This window comes from Mytilus californianus, unplaced genomic scaffold (genome assembly GCF_021869535.1).
Source record: "Mytilus californianus isolate M0D057914Y unplaced genomic scaffold, xbMytCali1.0.p SCAF_9, whole genome shotgun sequence".
In the NCBI taxonomy this organism is placed as follows: domain Eukaryota; kingdom Metazoa; phylum Mollusca; class Bivalvia; order Mytilida; family Mytilidae; genus Mytilus; species Mytilus californianus.
Genome location: NW_026262745.1, coordinates 37,900,568 through 37,916,428, shown reverse-complemented (window position 1 = coordinate 37,916,428; position 15,861 = coordinate 37,900,568). Strand labels below are relative to the sequence as shown.

The window sequence follows — 15,861 nt, the reverse complement described above, 5'->3', positions numbered from 1 at the left end:
TATCGTTGGACCGCTCAAAGAGTTGTAGAAATAGTTCATTAACGTGCAGAGAGCATCTAACGTTCATTTTCTGAACAGACATGGCTGCGTATATAAACATCCCTCACAAACAAAAAGATGCTCCTCTTTAGCATGGGTTTACTGTCGGAAGAGAAAAGTCCAGGGCAAACCATGTGTCTATGAACCAGTCAACCCTCGGGGATATCACCCGCACCTGGCGTGTTTCGAATATCAGTAATCTATGTGTGTTTTACTGTTTTGAAGTAAAAGAAGAGAGTGCATCGGTTTATATCGTGACCAAAAAGTCCACATTTCACTGCTTATAATGGTGTTAGCTTTTAATTCTACCGCATTGCAAGTTCTGACTGCGGTTGTAAGTAAGAGTTTAGTATTTACAAGGAAACACAATTTTTTTCGACCATCTTATTTCAGAGTACAATGATCTCTATATGTAAAGTGCAGACATAAAGATATCATAAAATATTTATATAATTAAACGTCGGTCATTGTCATTGGTTATATAAAGAGTTCAATATAATGTAAAAATAAAGCTTCATTGAAAAGTCGAAATACATGTATATCAAGGTATGTCGACAACTTATATGTGAACAGGATAATGACATTAAATGAACTACCGTGGCTTTTTATATACATTCTTGCTTTTGACAGTATATCTCTACAGATACGTTGGGTTTTATGAGCCGAAAAGGGAAAGTTTACATTTATTGGATTGGCGAATCAGTTTTGAATTAATCAGTGCAAAGATGACACACAAAGGTCAGTGAACATTATTATGCCGTTTCCTCTAGAAATCTTGCACATGTGAAAAAAAATAAATTTCATAACAAAAAAAAAAAAATGAGGAGTTCTGAACATTTTACATTACTGAAGATGACAAAAAATAGACGTCATTATGAGACTGCAAAACAAAATGCAGATGTTAACAAGAGAGTAGAAACAAAATAAATTTACACCAAAAAGTGCAATTTGAAATATCAGGCAACAACTCCGCTAATCATTTTATATCTTTTAAACCTAAGTGTTACGATATCTTTCGTTATCCTTTATCCGAATAAGAACGGAGATCTAACTGGTTCTATAAATTATGGAAAATAGTCTTTTCAAGCAGACTAACGCATTAATTGATTGAAAACTAGAATGAACACGGCAGGTATATATATATATATATATATATATATAGTGTCCTGCTGGGATCGTGTTTTTTTCGAGTGTGACCGTGTTTTTTTACGTGCGAGTATGATGCAAAATATAAACAAACAGACATTTATTCTGGTAAGACGTGAAACCGAAGCTTTAAGTCAATATAAAAGGTATTTTACTATATATGTGATAAAAAGTTATTATCAACCATACATTATTTGAAGGTATACAAGTTTAATTTATCCTTAGAATGCTTTTATTCCATTTTAAAACACATATGAATATCAAAATCAATGAAAATGCGGTCACAGAATATAAATATATATCTTTATATCTAAGGACACCTTACAGCGATACTTGTAGTTAGATGGAAATATCCGGTCTACGCTCGAAAGAGTGGACCGATCCACTAAAAACACAATCCAGCCAGACTCTATACCTACCGCGACAAAAGTGTCGCAATTGCGAGGAATCAGACAACTCCCTCTACATGCCAATTGCTATCTAATGTTGATGTCGTAGTCAAAGATTTCATTGACATAAATAAAAAATCTGGATTTTCATGAAACACAGAAGAAAACAAGCAGTAATTACTATTATCATATATGTGCCAAAAGGCCTAGAACAAATCTGAACAGACTTTGTCAATATTTGTAATAGTTTATCATATATACGTTCAGCTTCCTTTAACAATAGTGCTAATGACAGGACTATTGACCGAATGTCAATGATTAAATGCATTTAGGGTAACCAAAACAAGCACATGCCTATATCGTTACAAAAGAAAAACTGTCAATACACAATTATATACTCAATACTTTACTACAAAACAGAAACGGTCGATTGGTCTAATATATTATGTATACAACGCTGTACCTATACAACGACTTATATTTAAAGTACGTATATAAGAAAACATTTTAACTCTTATTTGAATTTAAAAAAAAAGCGAATGGTTTTATTTTTAAAAGGATGAATGCTCCAATTATATAGTATATACTTTCAATCCGACAGCTAACATTGTGCACGCATTTAAAACCTTTTATGTGTTAGATATTTTAATAGTATTTTTATTGTACAAATTGCAGGGATATATTAAAATGAATAGTTCAACAGGGAGATAGATTATTATGTGCAATGGATTGCATTTAATAGTTAAATGGTCGTGATTAAAACCACAAATTGTAAGTACTTTACCGTCATAATTATAAAAACATATGATTATTATATACTTTATAACAATTTCATCCTTCAAAATAAATCGTTTTTTTTCCATCGATGTCCATTCTGACAACTGTAAATTTTCTGGTTCAATTAAAAAAAATTGCTGAAAATTCCTGAACAGGTACGACGGCCTTTTTTTGATATTTTTATACAGTCCGTGTAAGCTGGATTGAAAATACGACAATTTTTCTGCAAGACTTCCTCGTGAAATCAAACACCATGCGCACGCAGAATTGAAAGTGTAATGTGTAGAGCAGTCGAGAATTTTATTCATATTTACAAACGCCCAACATTCCCCCTAACCTGGCACAGTGGTGTAACAGCACAGCATAAGAACAAACTATAGAAATCAGTTGAAAAGGGCTCAACTCATCAGATCGATACAAAGAAAAAAAAAATAAGCAAAACCACAAAGAGAATAGATCTATATAAGAGTACTTGCAGCCGCTTCAAAGACAATAACAACTAATAAAAAGTACATGTATCTGAGACTCAAATATCAATCAGTACACATCCAACATCCAATGGATTTAGTGTAAGCCTTAAGACAAAACTTTATCACTGCAGTTTTCATGCGAGTACTGATGTATTGAGCTACCGGGCTTTTAATACCCTCCCTCGAGGACTTATGGTCCACGAGGAGAGATGTTGACCAAGTGGTAATAATTACATTAGACGATATCAATTATATATAAAAGCAAAAGCAAAAAGGTATCAAGGCAAAGTATACTTTATTGGGCGATATTTTAGATTTTTATGAAATTTTATTGAATATATCAAGGTATATGTAACAGTTATACTTTCAGAGATACAACCAATTAAAAGTGTAATAAATATTTCTAAAAATGTATAGAATGTACGTAAAAAGCGGTCCACATAACTTTGTTAAAAACTTATATGGTATAAATAATTGCTTTGTATAGTTACGCTTAGCTTAAATCAATGTTGTAATCTAACACTGAAAGATTGGGTTTTCCAAAACAGGAAAAGAAAAAAAACTGGGGCAAAGTCAACAAAGCTAACTTATGACTAGGACATGTCTTCTGACGGTCTTAAGACATGACTCAGTCCTAAGTCAGGTTAACGAAAGTTTCCTTAGATAAGATATTTCCTAAAGTTATGATAGCTAAATGGGTGTCCTAAGATGGTCTTAATAAATAAGTAAAAATAAAAACTTCAAAACAGAATAACATTTGTCCATGTTTGTTGACCTCAGCCAGCAGCGTTTAAATTAATTTTTCCGGTAAGTTTGAAATGGAAACAACTTCTTTTCTTACTTATGCTGATTCAACTATGCATGTATATACGTGTCTACAGGTCAATGTCATACTCGCATAATTGTAAGTAAGACAAATCAGAACTATTGTAATTGTATATGTTCTTTAATGCTTTTCCTGTTTTGTAGATTGTTATTTCTGTTTTTAATTAGCTTCGCGATACATCTTTTTATCCATTTATCCATATTCTGGAAATTTCTTTGATAATGCATAATATAATATTATAAGACACTAATCAAGATAAAACATAGGGCTTTAAACAAGTCTTGAAACATGATAAAACGAGAATTGATATAAAACATTTATTCCCTCTTTTGTAGCTATCTATCTGTTCTTTTTAGTGATACATTATACAGTCAATTAAATACCAGAGGTAAAAGGCTTTCCTTTAAGTATATTAAATTATAACGGGTGTTCTATTGATTCTAATGAAATTACATTGGAAAAATCTAATCTTGACAAAATTACTGAAGTTTGTGTGTGTCCTAGTCAAATGAAAATAATGCCAGTTAGTTTACATTTAGCTGTAAACTATTTGTTGATATCTGTCAATCAATTACTTGCGTAAGAAGTATATCTATAAAGTTAAGAATCCACTGTTAAATGTTCCTTATAGTTTTAGACATTAGTCTTACTGTTTTTATCCTTTTCTCTTACAATATCCGCAGTCAAACGGTAAATATGAAAATAACACTTTGAATTTTTCGTGCGTCCGAAGTGCTTTTATTGGTGTACTTTCATCAGGGTCGCTCAAAACCATAGATATAATAGATTATATCTATGCTCAAACCAAAATATTTGAGAGCAAGGGATGTATAAAAACGTAGAAACGTTAAGAACTATGACCAAAGGGGACACGAAAAAGCAAAATTTATCTAAAGTCGACTTTACCTAATAGAGTTGGAATCTTAATTTCTTAAAATATAAATTTAAAATCGGCGAATTTTAGTTAAATAATTATGTTATAAATTATATCAGTACCGAAGCAATGCCTAATGAGACTGTTGATGCTGTCGGGGAATAACGTCCATTTGCAATAGCATCGACCCAGTGCTAGCAAATATAAAACTTTAATCAAAGTACTGAAGTACTGAACATCGGATGACCGCAAGTTCTTGTGGATGGTCACAAGCATTTGTCTCAGAAAAAAAACCCATCTGTATACCTGAAAGTGAGGTTAATGTACAGAGATATATTTTTTTCTGAGACAAGTTCGTGCGTGATTAATGAATAAATGACAGGGAATTCAACGTCACCGTAATAACTATTATATTGCAGTGATACAAATCAGTATACTCTGGTTTGTTGTTATACAGTATATTAATATTTGTATATAACAGTTACATGTATAAAATATAATTTTCATCCATTTTTATATGATCATTCTATTTTACTATTCTAATAATAGTGCAGTGCAAGTGCATGGTTGACACTCTTCTGTAATAATATGATTTTTCGAATAGATTGGATTTGAGCAGGCATTCATATTTTCCCTCAAAACGTTCTTGAGATATTCTTCCGCATGCGTTAACACAATTTTTCTTAGCCTGGCTAATCTTGTCAGTATATTGATAGTTTCCATTGTGAATCTGACGTATACATACATATATAACGGCAGAGAAATAAACGAGAGTTTTAAAACAAAACGAAAGCATATCCAACTAAGTAGGATATCACGGGACTTTGATGACGTGCTAATCCTCCATATTTACTGAATAAGTCCCATAGAGTTTGATTAGTCCTTTATTTTTCTTCTTGTTAATCGAACCCAGTTTCTACCATTTGCACCTCATTCTTTGGCCTTCGAACTTATTTCTTTTTAAAATATTGATCCTGACGGTTTAGATTTAGTTTTAATTACGTCCCTGACTTGCTGAAATCTTTTTCTGGTCGTCGACCCGTTGACTTTATTGTAAAATTGGCAACCACACCTCTACTTATACTTTAATTTCACCGTTGAATTCCTTTAATAGAATAAATACTTTGAACCTCAATTGCAATACCTTAAACAGATCTAGTGCTGCGTGCAGTTTTTACCAGTTTAAATTGTATTTGAATAACGACCCAAATCGATTGAAAACTTAACTTTTTGTCTTGATTTTTCAAAGTGTTATAGCTAATAGTTTAGTCTTTGCACTTTGATCCCTATGATGTAAGACATATGTGAGAGTAAACTCATCAAAGATACCAGGCTTATAATTGTGTACGCCAGACGCGCGTTTCGTTTGCAAAAGACCCATCAGTGACGCTCGAATCAAAAAAGTAAAAAGTTGAAGAGCATCAAGGGCCAAAAAATCCAGAAAGGAGAGATGAGACATGAACGATGATATCGTACCCTTATTCATAGTCCTAATATCAAACGGATAACCCTAATTCGATTTTGCATTAAAATAGGTCATTTATGGATCCATTCGACGAGTTTTTAACATGCAGAAACCGTGACTTTTATAAACACGTATGTAACAACGTATTAGATTTTAGCGAGAGAAATTTATGTATTACTGAAAAATTATTACGCCAGGGTTTTCGATATCATAAACTAGTCAAAACATTTACTAAATTTTATCATCGGTATAAGGACATCATTCGTAAATATAACTCAACATGCAGACATCTTATACGTTCGGGTATTTCACATCCAATCTTTTATGGTAATATTCTTTACAAAGCACAAAAATGTCAGTATTTACCTCAAAAGCTAACAAAACCTTTAAACAGACTTATTAAGAAGGGATATAGTTACGATACTGTTGTCAGGTCATTAAAGATTGCATATTTTGGCTTTAATATTGATTCACTTATAGGGTCTTTGCATCGGAATTAAACATATTTATTCTAAAACCAGTTGTTGGCATGACACGGGTTATGTTCTTCTCATATATTTTATGATGGTATAATACTAAACCCCTAACAGGAGGGATTGTGCCTGATATTCATATGATGAAGACATAATCTTTCAATCAGTTTAATTGAGGTCTGGAGCTGGCATGTCAGTAACTGCTAGTAGTCTGTTGTTATTTATGTATTATTGTCATTTTGTTTATTTTCTTTTGTTTCCTATTCTGACATCGGACTCGGACTTCTCTTAAACTGAGTTTTACTGTGCGTACTGTTGTGCTTTTGTTTTTTCTACATTGGCTAGAGGTATAGTTTAGTATGACGTCCATTATCACTGAACTAGTATACATATTTGTTTAGGGGCCAGCTGAAGGACGCCTCCGGGTGCGGGAGTTTCTCGCTGCATTGAAGACCCATTGATGGCCTTCGGCTGTTGTCTGCTCTATGGTCGGGTTGTTGTCTCTTTGACACATTCCCCATTTCCATTCTCAATTTTACGTAAATTAGATTTGACGTCCACCAATCAGACCGTCAGTTTCTATACATTCCATACAGCTAAATGAGACGACCCTCTTTTGTAAGGTCGGCTTACTGCTGGGCGATAGAATTCGAGGTGACCATGCCTTTTTGCCTATAGTAAACTAGCGGAACATGCACTTCACTCGGGAATATGTTTGTGGGACAATTGGGAAGCTTTAATGTGGGACAATCGGGAATTGTTTTGATAGTGATGAATTTGTTGTTATAGTGTATATCAGGTATTTACAGATAACTAATCAATGTAACTTATAAAATATGAAATATATGCTGTGTACAAGTTATCATTTTGTACAAATTATAATTTGTACAAACAAATTGTACAAATTATAATTTGTTTTTTGACTTCGTATAAATTGTAATTTGTACAAAAAGTGCTTGTACAAATTACAATTTGTACAAAATTTGACTAAAATTCACTTATAACTTGTACAATATTCTATAGTATGGATTTTGTTATAAAAAAGCATTACACACTACAGAATTTTTATTCAATGACCACACAATAAACCTTATTTACAAAATACAAAAATACCCAGATGGAGACAGGAAATGTATTTGAAACATGCATGCCAGTTAATTCTGATAGTATACAAAATTGGCCCCAGGGATAATTCTGATAGAATAATAAAAATTGGCCACACTGACAATTCTGGTAGTATAATAGAAATTGGCCCTAGTGACAATTCTGATAGTATAATAGAAATTGGCCCAAGTGACAATTCTGATAGTATAATAGAAATTGGTCAACGTGACAATCAGGAAGACACTGACGTCAAAACACCAATTATAAGTGCCAGGAAGCGTGCGCTGTTTTGCCAACAGAACCTAGCCGAATATCTAACCAAGATCCTCGAAATATCTTAGTTGTAATTATTGAATCTGGAGAATTTGGGTACCGCATTGGAACAGCTCTAGGATTTTTAACAGGATATTTATCGAAAAATCAAATTTTAGCTGTTAAAGACACATCTTTATTCGCAGCAACGGTTCCTGAGCTTCAACTTTCGCTACGTGAAGCAGTTAAAAAGCTTTCAAAAACTGGTGGTCAGGGGTTTCTTTCATGTAAATGCAAAGGGGGTGTGTACTTCTTAATGTAAATGTAAAAAGTAAAAGAAGTTGTGCAATTCCCGATGCCATAATTATCTCATATGCTCAAACAAATGATACTGAACTATTTTTGTATTTTGAAGATGAGGTTTATTGAGTGATCATTGAATACAAATTCTATAGTGTGCATCAATGCTTTGTTATAACAAAATCCATACTAAAAATCATTGTACAAGTTATAAGTGAATATTAGTCAAATTTTGTACAAATTGTAATTTGTACAAGCACTTTTTGTACATTGTACAAAGTCAAATTACAAATTTTGTACATTTTTTTTGTACAAAATGATAACTTGTACACAACATGTTCATAAACAAGAAATAATATTTACATACTTTATTTTGCACAGAATAGGTACAATTGAAGTATCATCAAACAAAGAAATAGTATTAAGTCATAAAATAAAACATATTAAGCACTACATTTTACATATACATCAAAAAATGCTCCTCTGGCTGTGTTAAAAATGAAATCCATTTTTTAATTTCATGTGAAAAATTTAACTCTGATAGATATGCTCTCTTTGACTTTGTTTGCCATAAAATTCCAAACTTTTCTTTACTGGACAATCACAAAAATTCATATGTATTAAGCTGTGAAGACAATCAGGTCCTTATTGCTGTTGGAAAATGTATTTAAGTCAATATGAGTTACAAGTAGATGTATTTATTTCTCATATAAATATATTATATACTATAAACCAAGGGCATTTTTACAGTCTAATTATATTGTAATTGTGTATTTAAATTCTATAAAATTGAGAATGGAAATGGGGAATGTGTCAAAGACACAACAACCCGACCATAGAGCAGACAACATCCGGAGGCCACCAATGGTTCTTCAATGCAGCGAGAAACTCCTGCACCCGAAGGCGTCCTTCAGCTGGCCCCTAAACAAATATGTATACTAGTTCAGTGATAATGGACGTCATACTCAACTCCAAATTATAAATAGGAAACTAAAATTAAAAATGATACAAGACTAACAAAGGCCAGAGGCTCCTGACTTGGGACAGGCGCAAAAATGCGGCTGGGTTAAACATGTTTTTTAAGATCTCAACCCTCCCCCTATATCTCTAGCCAATGTAGAAAAAAACAACAAACGCACAACAGTACGTACTGTAAAACTGTGTATGAAAATAATACATAAATAACAACAGCCTACTAGCAGTTACTGACATGCCAGCTCCAGACCTCAATTAAACTGATTAAAAGATTATGTCTTCATCATATGAATATCAGGCACAATGTATATATGCTAATCAATGTTCTTTTTCCTTATACATGTAGTCTCTATATGCCCCTTTTGAGCCCTTAATTGGTAATAAAATATATCTTATCTAATCTTATCTTATAAATGTGTACTAAAGAGTTACAATTAAGCACACAAACATGAAGCACACATAATACATAAGTACAACAACAAAGCACACATAATACATAACATAAACATCACAACACATTTAGTCCAAGTGTAAAAAACAAGCGGCAATGTACATTCTAAAAAAACACTAACTTCACCATTTTGATGATGATCTTTGAGTTCTTGTAGGCGTTGATTGAGTTGTGTGTATTTCTTCTCTTTGTTTGTCGTACTCACTCTGTTTGGTACTGAATGATGGTCATTTCGTTTGATGCCTGCTCTTCTTAAAGGTAGTTCAGTAGCATGTATATGTTTGGGTGGTACTTAGACCATCGTCTTTAAGCTGCTGTATCATTCTTCGAGGTGGTTTCTATAGTCTTTGGTTCTTCTGTTTCATAAACCCAGTATGTTGTGACGTAGTCCTTAAACGGAGTGGATTTTGCCGTTGAGTCTGAATTTTCCAGGTCTTCCAGTGTATAGACCCAGACGTCTTCTATTTCTGCATACATGTGGTACCAGAGGAAGAGCTATTGCCCTGCGTATAAGTTGATTAATGTCTGGTTCTTCTTTATAGTTTATGGCGAGTCCTGTAGACTACACTTTATGCCAAGAACACTTGGTATAACAACCTTCAATAGTGATTCCTGTAAAGGATTATCTGGCAGAATTCGTAATCAATGAAGAAAGTTTTTGGGTTCAGGTGAATCTGACGTTGGGTGCAAGCAGTCTTCAGTGTAGTGTAAAGAATCGTGTGTAAATGTCATCTAGTATCCCTGGTAAAAGTGCAAAGACTAGTGGAAACATCTGTCCATCAACAAGTGCGTGTAGAGTGAACAGTGTAAATGAGTTTAAATATTTTTAAATTGCATGTGTAATTTCTTAATTTATTTAAAAACTTTAGAAAAAATGTAATTAAAATTACGGTATTGATACTAGTATTACCTTTATAAATAAACGTTACATTATAGATATATTTCATAACCCAGAAATGTTATATCATTTATTCAAAAGCGCATTAGTCTTATGACTTAAACCGAGCAAATATACTGTGACACATTTCAGACATTTTAATATGTTATCAAATTGATTTATATAAACCAATGAACGTTAAGCAAATAAGTTACTTCGATTTCCGTTTTGGACGTATTTGTTCAAGTCAAGATATTCTAGGGTAAAGAATAATGGGTTTATCTGTAGTGTTATTAAATGCTCATATTACGCAACATAATTATTATAAAAACAGTTTTGCAAAAACTTTAGTATGCATTAATTGTTTGACTTTTATTGTTTGTATTATACTTGATATTAAACCGTGTTTTTGTTGTTATTCTTGTTTTTGAAACGATTTTTCGCATCAAAAATTAGATCAAAGGGATAATCAAAAACCATAAGTATAAAAAAACAGCGTATACTAATGCCAACAAGAAAAATAACGAAAAGACAAACAACGGTCTGCAAAAAATTGCACAGAAAAATTTAGACTAGGCATTACAAACCCCTATACTATAGGGATGTCTACAGATTATCCAAGAGGATGAGGCGATCCTGCTCCACTAGTGGCAAGACTTGTGTTCAGGGATGTCTACAGATTATCCAAGAGAATGAGGTGATCCTGCTCCACTAGTGGCAATACTTGTGTTCAGGGATGTCTACAGATTATCCAAGAGAATGAGGTGATCCTGCTCCACTAGTGGCAACACTTGTGTTCAGAGATATCTACAGATTATCCAAGAGGACGAGGTAATCCTGCTCCACTATTGGCAACACTTGTGTTCAGGAATATCTACAGATAATCCAAAAGGATGAGGTAACCCTGCTCCACTAGTGGCAACACTTGTGTTTAGGGATGTCTACAGATAATCCAAGAGGATGAGGTAATCCTGCTCCACTAGTGGCATCACAAACCCCTATACAACAGGGATGTCTACAGATTATCAAAGAGGATGAGGCGATCCTGCTCCACAGTGGCAACACTTGTGGTCAGGGATATCTACAGATTATCCAAGAGGATGAAGTAATCCTGCTCCACTATTGGCAACTCTTGTGTTCAGGAATATCTACAGATAATCCAAGAGGATGAGGTAACCCTGCTCTACTAGTGGCAACACTTGTGTTCAGGGATGTCTACAGATTATCCAAGAGGATGAGGTAACACTGCTCCACTAGTGGCAATACTTGTGTTCAGGGATATCTACATATTATCCAAGATGATGAGGTAACCCTGCTCCACTAGTGGCAACACTTGTGTTCAGGGATGTCTACAAATTATCAAAGAGAATGAGGTGATCCTGTACCACTAGTGGCAACACTTGTATTCAAGTATGTCTACAGATTATCCAAGAGGATGAGGTAATCCTGCTCCACTAGTGGCAACACTTGTGATCAGGGATGACTACAGATTATCCAAGAGGATGAGGTAACCCTGCTCCACTAGTGGCAACACGTTTGTTCATGGATGTCTACAGATTATCCAAGTGGATGAGGTAATCCTGCTCCACTAGTGGCAACACTTGCGTTGCTCGTGCAAAGTGATATTTCAGTGACATAACGTATAGGGTGATTTCATAATCGAGGAAAAGAAAAAGGGCTTTTGAAACATATCTGTTGTCATAGAGTGACACAAATATTCCATAACGATTAGCCAAATGATGATTGCGTCCGTAATGTTGAGCATTTTCAGGGTTGTAATTTATTGCTGTGTTCGTATTTTCTTACAAGATTCCTGTTTTTATACTACACAATAGTGTTTGTTTGTTGTTCTACAAATTCAATTTGACACGAAAAGAATGCTTTAGATGTCACTTGCTATATGTTTGTTCCTACATAGGAACCTAGCTCCAGGATTGTAATTTGTTTACAGTAATTAAGTGCCAGTCTTTATAAGAATCAGGCAATTTAGAAGAATATCAAAACATGGCCGAAAAAACCCGCTAACCTTACCATTCTATTTTGAAGTTACCCTAATCGTGAGCTAGAAATGGTAGGTCTTTCGTTTTTGGCGTGTCTTGTAATTCGAGAAATCTATATTGCATTTTAACCAAAATATATCTTGAAATACCAGAACAGGAAAAGAAACCCAATGTTATATTTATTCACCATTATACATTTTTAACTTAATGTAAATTAATGTTATTAAACGACAATACTGTAAAGAGTTTATCTTTACAAAAATCTTTTTTTTTTTCGATTTCAAAGGCCAGACCAGTTCGTAAGGTTTTATTTTCGCGTACTCCTTTTTAACTTTTTTGATTTGAGCATCACCGATGAGACTTTTGTAGACGAAACGCGCATAAGGCGTACACAATTTTAATCCTAGTATATATGATGAGTTTAATTTCCCTGACTCTTATCTCCCTTAATGATCAATTTACGCGAGTGAATACTTTGCCATTTTATCTAAATCGCGAAATTAGCGAAAACAAGCCCATCGTGAAAATTTCGGACTGTACAGTACAACGATTTACTTTTGGTAGAGTTTTGGTTTTGTAAAGAATGTTCTTTTTATCCATTCTTGGGTGATAATCAGCTAAAATTGCAGTTTAAAGCCTTCTTTCTTATGCATTTATAATCAATGTGTATGTACGTTCAGAAATACGACATGTTGTTACAGCCTCAAAGTACTCGTGTGAAGCTGTGATACTACAAATTTGAGTAGGGGCTGAGACTTTTTTGAAAAATAACCCTCTTAAGTAATTTACACTTGTTTTATTTTTCGATTTCTTTTGTTTTAATGCAAGAAGCCTCTTGGACTTTGTTACTCTAATTTCTACCTTTTTTGTATATACATTTAGGTTTCATCGTTTCTCAGATTATCTATTTGCTATTTTCTGGGTTTTGCATGTTGGTTTGTTTTGTTTTCAAAAGAAGATTTATTTATTTGATAAATTAATCAGTGAGAAATGAATGAAATAAGTTCAGTACAGTATTATCAGTACCAATTGTTCAACCCAAGTTCAATATAACTTAACAACAAAAGATTGTATTGATTATCGTATATCAAATGGAGTTTCTGATCTTAAATAGATATTGAAAAAAAATTTTAGGACACTTTTAAATATTAAAAACGAGAAAAAAACTTAACAGATTGAAAAGAAGTTTAATTCCTTTTGCATTTCATAACCTATTTATATGTATTATATTTGAGGATTAGAAACAATGTTGTGTCTCTGCAAATCTTTGTACTTTTTTTTCTTTTTTTTTAGGTTGGTAACCCAATGTCAGAACCGTTCGGTCAATTTGCAGACCGAGGTAAGTTAATACAAAACAATTTGTTTAAGAAATTGGGATCAACAGAAACTAAATATTTTTTATACAAAAATTTAAATTTGCACCGCTTGATAAAAATAAAGTACTTGCATGTTACCTACTGAGTAACACGCCACAAGCTGTACATATATTCATTATTATATACTGTACTCTCTCTCTATATATATATACCAAACTTACAATTTCAACCTAGGTTCGGTTTCAAGCGGTGATATTTCCAAATTTTCAACGATAGGTTAAGAGTTAAAACAGTGAATGATATAAAACAAATATAAAAGAAGCACTCGATTTGTCTCCGGAATATATAAGATTAAAGCTTAAATATGACAAAACAGAACAAACACCCACTGACGACTGTTGAAGAAATTTCCCTTACCATCATGTCAAAAAATATAATTCAGATACACACCCAATTAAAAGCAAATGGAATTGCTTTTAACCTGTTTATCCTGAGGATGACACTTTTTCATTTTTCATTTCGATATTTCTGTTCATAATAAAATGCCGTGAATTTTTTTTGAATTAAAGCACTTTTTCATTTCGCATAGGTTCAGTTACATAAACATGGTTACCCATATGAAAGGTAAGGTGTTTGCCCACGCGGATTTAGTTTCGCATGTTTTGTTTTATTTTGTTGTTTTGCTTTGCATTTTGTTTATTTTTGTGCATGAGTTGGATTTGTTTATTTTGCATGGACCACAATAATTTGGCTTTGTTTCTAAATTTAGAACAATAAATCAATTATCATAGTCTAAAAAAAAAAAAATAATTTGGCTTTGTTAATTAGAATTTGAATCATTTAGCTTATATAGTTTTGATGTATATTCTACTACTTTATGTAGCACGTTGGCTTCGCCTTAATCTGGAATGCCATGTGTAAGGAATATTTCACGCAAATCGTCATCTTCATGAAACAGTAAACATTTCGACATTTCGTACAAATCCATAAGTTTTGAATTTTACCTTGATTTGTATTTTCTTAATCATATCAATATTGTTAATGCGTCTATGCACTCTTGCACATTAGAGGCATTGTTGGTCAACAGATGTTCATATCTCATAAATCCATTAAGAACATACACATCAAGGTAAAAACCAAAACTAATGGATTTGCACGAAATGTCGAAATGTAACAATCAAATTGAACACATTCGATAAAGTAACAGATCAGATGCCTATTATGGTGTTTCTACAGATCTAGGACCGGTAACTGATGTCGCAAGTCAGTGCGTAGTGACACAGCTGATAAGGTGCTGTTCTCATAACTCTGTTGGGGCATTTTTGTGTCAGGAGCACACATCCCTGTTAATGAGTTCTGTATAATTTGCACATGCTCGAGCGTAATGTATCAACTGAGATACGATAGACATACCGTAATCAGACATCTGTATTGTTTATACGCTGCAATAGTATCGAGTCGACTCTTGCTTATTTAAGGAGTAAAGATGCCTAATAGAAAACACTTAGATTTAAAGAACATGCATTATTTAATTAGTACCATTAAAAGACAATCCGAGATCAAGAAAAGCGTCGAAAGAATAGAACATAGAAACATAAATAAAAATTTATAATTACAGCTGCCATCTATTTTTTAATATGTAAATCTGTTATATTGACGGCCATTTTTGCGAATACTAATTTATATATTGTCATAAAACAAATGCATGATTATAAAGCAATATTTTTCGGATCACTTACTCCCAAGTTTTATCATTAATATCAAACTGACGTCATATCCCAGCAAATACATCATTTTAATAGATAAGAATATGAGAAATAACATGTAAACATATGCTCGTTTTCCATATGTCATTTATATATATATATATATATATATCTTTTTTACAGATTATGTGTGGATCACAGGAGTCTGTGTGTCAGCAGTGATAGTTGCTATTGTTCTTGCCATTATTATGATTTATGCCTATATGAAGTGGAAAAGGGAATATGTCAGGACAAATCCAAAAGCTGCGAGAAAGAAAGGAGACAAACGACCTACTTTTCCTTTATAGCATTTGATAAAAACATATCTATACGTAACCCAGCTAAACAAACTATTTACAAGTAGACTCTCTAATTATATTTT

At 33.0% G+C, this 15,861-nt stretch overlaps 1 long non-coding RNA gene across 3 annotated transcripts; it reads left to right on the top strand.

Annotated features, from left to right (window-relative positions):
- The first annotated feature begins 619 nt into the window (after window positions 1-619).
- On the top strand, window positions 620-15,771 carry LOC127714473 (uncharacterized). 3 transcript variants are annotated; one of them, XR_007987747.1, is made up of 4 exons: window positions 620-777; window positions 2,250-2,345; window positions 13,712-13,757; window positions 15,624-15,771. It is a non-coding gene; the product is annotated as an uncharacterized LOC127714473 (long non-coding RNA). The 3 variants fall into 3 exon arrangements; XR_007987746.1 differs by lacking the exon at window positions 620-777 and adding an exon at window positions 1,956-2,060; XR_007987745.1 differs by lacking the exon at window positions 620-777 and having other exon boundaries at window positions 2,110-2,345.
- The last annotated feature ends 90 nt before the right edge of the window (window positions 15,772-15,861 follow it).